Here is a 6,097-nt window from a genome sequence, read left to right as displayed (position 1 = left end):
GCAAGCAGCACACTGCAGAGCACTGTGCTTCTAGGCACGTGGTGTGGTGCGTGCATTTTCAATTTAAGATGTTTTCATTTAAAGTAGGGTTAAGTAGAGGAGCATCTATCATGCCAACCGGGCAGAGCTCAGGAGGCAGTTGAACATTTCTCATATGAACCGTTATGGGAAATTCCTTTACAATGTATGGAAGAATGACAATTTAAATAAGTTAGCTAAGAAGAGAGGTGACACTGTGTGAAGCAGTGTCGCCTGTTAATTTTTTGAAAAAACAAGTTTTAACCATCAACACATCATCAAAACTTCCAGTCTTCCAAATACATTAGAAATATACAGTAATCACAGAAAAATTGACAATCAAATTTTACTTTAGTTGGAGCCAGAGCTCTTTACATATTTGAACTACTCTTGTTTTCACCTTTTCTTGCTATACAAATGTTTCTCTAAGGCATAACTATATTGACAAAATCTTCAAGAAAAAGATCTTCAATGTACAACTTCAAAGTATAAATATGTACATCCTCATAAACTTGAGTTTCAAGTCAGGATTTTTGTATAATGGGCCTGTAAAAAATTAAAGAAGTGTTCTTGTTCTTAAGTTTTAAACAGCTGGTGCTGGTGCAAAGATGTGATTTCATTGATCACTAGGATGCAAGTGTGTCTGGTGGCTGTTGTGGTGGTCATCATATCAACCTATATGCATGATGAAATTTGATACAAATTCTTCTAAAGATGATTAATATTTGCTTCAGGTCCATTTTGTGCACTATTAAAGAAACCACAAGTAGTACTACCTTTTCTATTTGTAAAATGCTTGAGTTTAAAAGATAAACCACATGTCCCTATCCTAAAGAAGCTTGAAAATCAAATAAAGAAATAAGAAGCTGAAACTGAGAGAAAATTTAAAAATGAAAGAAAAAGCTCATATATATAGCCACTAGGTATATTGTCTTCACTTTTTATTTTTGTAAATTAAGATAAAAGATAAAATCAAAACTTTCCAGCTTGTTAGGTGAAATTGAAGAAGGAAAAAAAGTAGATTATATAGCAAATACTTCTCTGACACCTGCAATTTCTAAAACCATTGAGAACATTTTATCAAAATTAATTTAATTTTATTAAAATTCATATTAAATTATATAATGAATATTAAATAATCTGATTTATTTTAAAATTTATTTAAATTAATTTTATTAAACTAATCTTAATGAGATTTTAAAAATTTAAATATGAATCATAATTTAATATAAATTTTATTAAATTAATACATAAAATTAAATTAATAAATTAAATTAAGGAAATTAAATTCATAACCAAATTAATAAATTAATGACATTAATTCATATTATATGATTTATTTTAAATAATTTAATTTATATTGAATTTTATTTAAATTAATTTTTAAAAAATATTCTAAAGGGTTTTAGAAATTACAGGTGTCAGAGAAGCATTTGCTACATAAACTGCTTTTTCACTTCTCTGATGTCACCTGACTTAAGCTAGAAACTTTAGATTTATCTTTTATCTTAATTAACAAAAATAAAAAAGGTTTTAACTACTCCTTTCTTAACTTTTTTATCTTTCAAACTTTGTATTAATTTATTTCTCTTTCCCACTTTCTTATCTTGATCAAATGTTTTTTAAATGTGTTTATAAGCATTACTGTAGGGCCCAGTAAAGTATGTAAACAGTCCAGGTATTTAATGATACATTCTTACAAATTAAAAAGGATGCATGTGATTATTCTTTGGGTCTGACTGACAAAAGTCATCTTCCTTCTGGACATATTTAACATCTAGAAAACAAAATGTTATAAGTCAAGTGACTTTTTTATAGAATGAAGTAAAATGGATAGGTGTCATAGTATTTGGATTAAAAGAATCTTAGAATTTATCCACTAAACTTCATGTTCAGGCCCTTCCCACTGTAATTTTCGTTTAGTAGTTATATAGTGTTTTCTTTTATAAACTAAAGAATTTACAACTTTTTGCTACATCATATTTTGTTTTCAGCTAGCCCAAATTCTAGGGTATGTATCTTTTTCATATGGGTTTCATGTGGGTTGGATTTTTCTTCTATTCTGTCTGTTATATAAATGTATCATTTTTATCTTAATATAATTAAATGTAACAAATATAATCCTAAAAGAAGGGGTTGGAGCTATGGTTATTATTGCTGTTGATTACCTGATAGCATCAGAACAAAATATCACAAGAAAAAGAGGACTACGGTAAACAAAAATTTATTTTAAAACAGTGCTACAGCAAACAAACACACACTAAAAACGGGGAGGGGGAGACAAAATACCTGGTACTTCTGTGTGTCAACTTTTTTCTTTGTCCCTATAAATACACCACTTCTTTTTGAAAAGGCCACTTTACAAAAAGAACAAAAAGTTTATTTCTTCTTTAAAGTGCTAACTCATCTCTGGCTTGAGAATCACTTTGAATTGCTTTCAAAGGTCCTTTAGTACAACCCTGGCGCTATTGTCTGGTGACACTGGCAATGGTGTAAAGGTGGGCATGAAGTCTGAGATGGGATTCAAAATGAGATTCCCAGGTCCACCAGGTCCAAGTCCATCTAGGCTAATCAGTGGCACAGCCGCAGAACACGGTGCCAAGAATGGATTCACAGCCTCTCTTTTATCAGCTCTGAATTCTGCTGCGTCTGTCACACTTCTTGGTACATTGGCACGTTCCTTTCTCCTTCCTCTGGAGTCTAGACACTTCATGGCACGAGCAGAAAGTTTTGGTGATGGAATGGATGAATGAGATTCTGTTTCCAGGAATTGGACAAAAAGTTCTGAAAAAGAACTCTTCAGCCCAGGTTGCTCATTTGGTGTCAAAGGTGTGTTGGGGACACATTGGGATCCTCCTGCAAGCCATCCCATCATCCACTTAGTAACAGCACCATCATCTCCATTCAACAACTGCTCCATTTCCTCCTTTTGAATGCCCAGGATGCTTCCCATTAACCTTAACACTTTGGGACACTGATTTTTCGGTGTCTGGAAATGCCCAATGAACAGGTTTCTCATTAGGGCTTTGTCCACTTTTCCTTCTGTGCCATTTTCCAAATTCATCCATTTCTTTTGGGCATCGTCCAATATTTCTCGTGGGAGCTCACTTTGTTCAATCTGTTCTTCCTTTTGATGTAACTGTTGTGTAAGTCTGGTTGCTGAATCCAACACACGGTTGGCTCTGTCCAAGCGTTTCTGTAATAACAATGCCTCTCTTTCTAAATTTTCTGCCTTTTCCTTCCATTCGGTGGTATGTTGTCTTTCCTTTTCTAATTGAGCGGAATACATAGCTTTTTCTTCTCGTTGGGAACACTCTAGAACCTTTTGCAGGTTAGCGAGTGACATGGCATACTGCTTTCCTTGTTCCTGGTAGAGCGAAAGCTGCAGTGCGTTCTCATCCCTCTCTTGGGAGAGGAAATGCACCTGTTGTTGTAGGGACTCTACCTGCACACTGGCTTGATGACTTGCATTAGATGAGGAGAGCAGCTTTTCCTCCAATAGTGTGACTTTCTCTCTCAGGTTCCTCTCTCTCTTCTCCGCAGCCCCAATTTCCCGGCTGTAAGAATCTTCTGATTCTAGGAGATGGCTCCTCAGGCTTTGTACCTCCTGCTTTAAGTGTAATTCTTTGTCACGTAAGTGTTGAACCTCTTGCTCTAAGGTCCGGTTTGCCATCTGTTGGTGCTTTAGAGACAAGGTGACTTGGTCTCTCTCCTGCTGAAATAGGATGGTCTTCTCCTGCATGGATTCAAGTGCTTTTAAAAGCTGACTTAAGTCCCCAGCCTTACCAACTTCTTTTTCTAGTAACAGTTGCTCAAAGGCAAGAGCTTGCTCCTTCATGGACTGGCACTCGTACTCTTGTTCTAGCAGGATCACAGAGAACTTCATGTTCGTCTCTTGTAATGCTTGATACTCCATTTCTTTTTCTTGGGATGTTTCTATCATTTTTTCATTTTCCCCTTTGAGTTGAGAAATGACCATTTCTAAAATTAATATCCTCTCTTTTAGGTTGGTTATTGCTTGCCTCAACAACTCGTTTTCATTCACTTTGTCAGTGAGCTTTTCATTTGAAGAAAGAAACTGATCACTTTTGGCTTGGATGAAGAGGTCTTTTTCCTTCAGTAAAGTTTTTAACACATCTTGTTCTTCCTTGAGCTGTTTAATTTCGGAATCCATTTCTTCATGTTGTTTGTTTTCTCTGTCTGTGGTGGCAGCAATTGCATCAGACAACCTGTGGTTATTTTCCTGGAGCATCCTAATGGTGGCCTCTTTTTCTTGCAGTGATTGTCTCAGCTCTTGGACCTCTGCTGACTGGGAGGTACGTGATGACACAGCCAAGAGCTGGGGTGGAATCATATCAAGTTTTCCTGAATAAGTTTTAGCCTGAAGAGCTTGTTGCGGGATAGCTTGAGTGAGTTTTCCAACTTCATCTTCAGACAGCTGATCAATCTGGTTGGTTAAAAATCTACTCTTTCCACTTACAAGTTGAATTTCAAGTTCCTGTTGTTGGATTCCTTTCACTCCTTTTACAGTTTCATGGTTACATGGGTCATGTTTTTCACTTCTGTTTTCTATAAGAAGACTTCTAACTTGTGTTTTTTGAAAACTATCAGAATTGTCTGCTGGGGTGTTGTGTGTGTCTTCCTGCAACTGGGATTTTATTTGTTCACTGGTTTTCCGCAAATTCCCAATTTCCTCATCTTTCTGCTCCATCACAGAAGGCTGCAATTGACTACATTCCAGCTTCAAAGTTTCACACTGTTCCATTATTTGTTGCTTTTCCACACTGAGCTGCTCTTTTTCTCTCCTCAAGACCTCTGTGTCATTTTGTGCCAAAGATAATTGTTCATTTATGTCTTTTAGTTGATCCTCAAGTTCTTTGATCTTCCTGGCAGATTCTAGTTTTTCAGTTTGTAGAACCTGAATCATTTTTTGCAAGTCACAGATTTTAGACTCATCAGTTACTGTTACTCCCGAGTCACCTTGCTGTAACTGATTTTCAAGTTTTTAAATTCTTTCTTCAGAGTCATTTAGTTCCTCTCGATACCGGCGACTCATCTCTGCCAGTTTCTGTTGATGTACATTCTGCAAAACTGCAATTTCACCTTGGTGATTATCAAGGTCTTGATTTCGGTTTTGTTCAAGTTGCTTAATAGTATTTTGTAGTTGGCAGATTTCACTTTGATCTGAATTATGTGTTGCCTGTGCCTGAGCAATAGCGCTCCAATGGTCAACTTCGAATTCAAGTCTTGAAACTTCAATTGACAGTCTGTTGATTTCTTGTTGTGCTGAAATGATGTCACTGAAGTCCATGTCATCACCGGGAAAAGCTGATCCATGACTTATGTCATGACCGAATGAAGACAGGGCAGTGGTTGATGGTACACCACCAGCTCCTGAATGCAGTGGTTGGGCAGCTGACTTCAGTTGCAACAACTCATCCTCTAGTACAAACTGTCTTGCTTTCAGTTGCCTGATTTCGACTCCTTTCTGTGCCAGTTGATTTCGGTAATCTGCAGATTGATGTTGGATCTGTAGCTCGGAAGCTGCATACCTTTCTTCCAGGTCAGTACAATAGTTTTTAAGTCTTTCATTGTCATATCTGATCATCCATTTGGTATCTTCAATGTTCTTTCTCCAAAAACTAGGTAAACCTGCTTCTACGTTCTCGAAATCGTCGAGAACCTCGTCCTCGGTGACGTTGGACTTATGGCCGGTGAGGGAAGCCAAGCTGTCCCCCACCTGACCCAAGGAGTGGCCCAAGCTGGAGCCTAGGCCTCTAAACCATGATAACATCTCCCCAATTTCAGTGAGCCATCAGACCCACTCTGAAAACCACCTCTGTCTCTATCCACCTCTGAAAACCACCTCCGTCTCTATCCACCTCTGAAAACCACCTCTGTCTCTCTCCACCTCTGTTCTGAAACTCCTGGAATGTTGGGGGGTTAATTATGACCCAAACACTCAGAATTCTGTGCAGGGCGGGGCTCATGCCAACTGTTGCTTTCTGCCTAGAAATGCAGAGGCTCTCTCCACTTTCCACCCTCGGACTTGGGTGACTTCTAGCCCAGTGTTAGCAAG

The 6,097-nt window shown here is 37.4% G+C and overlaps 1 pseudogene; it reads right to left on the bottom strand.

Moving 5' to 3' along the window:
- Nucleotides 1–2,416: 2,416 nt before the first annotated feature.
- On the bottom strand, nt 2,417–5,812 carry LOC143641945 (thyroid receptor-interacting protein 11 pseudogene; annotated as a pseudogene).
- Nucleotides 5,813–6,097: the final 285 nt, after the last annotated feature.

This window comes from Callospermophilus lateralis, chromosome 1, assembly GCF_048772815.1.
Source record: "Callospermophilus lateralis isolate mCalLat2 chromosome 1, mCalLat2.hap1, whole genome shotgun sequence".
NCBI classification, from domain to species: Eukaryota; Metazoa; Chordata; class Mammalia; order Rodentia; family Sciuridae; genus Callospermophilus; species Callospermophilus lateralis.
This window is presented reverse-complemented; position numbering and strand designations above follow the sequence as displayed.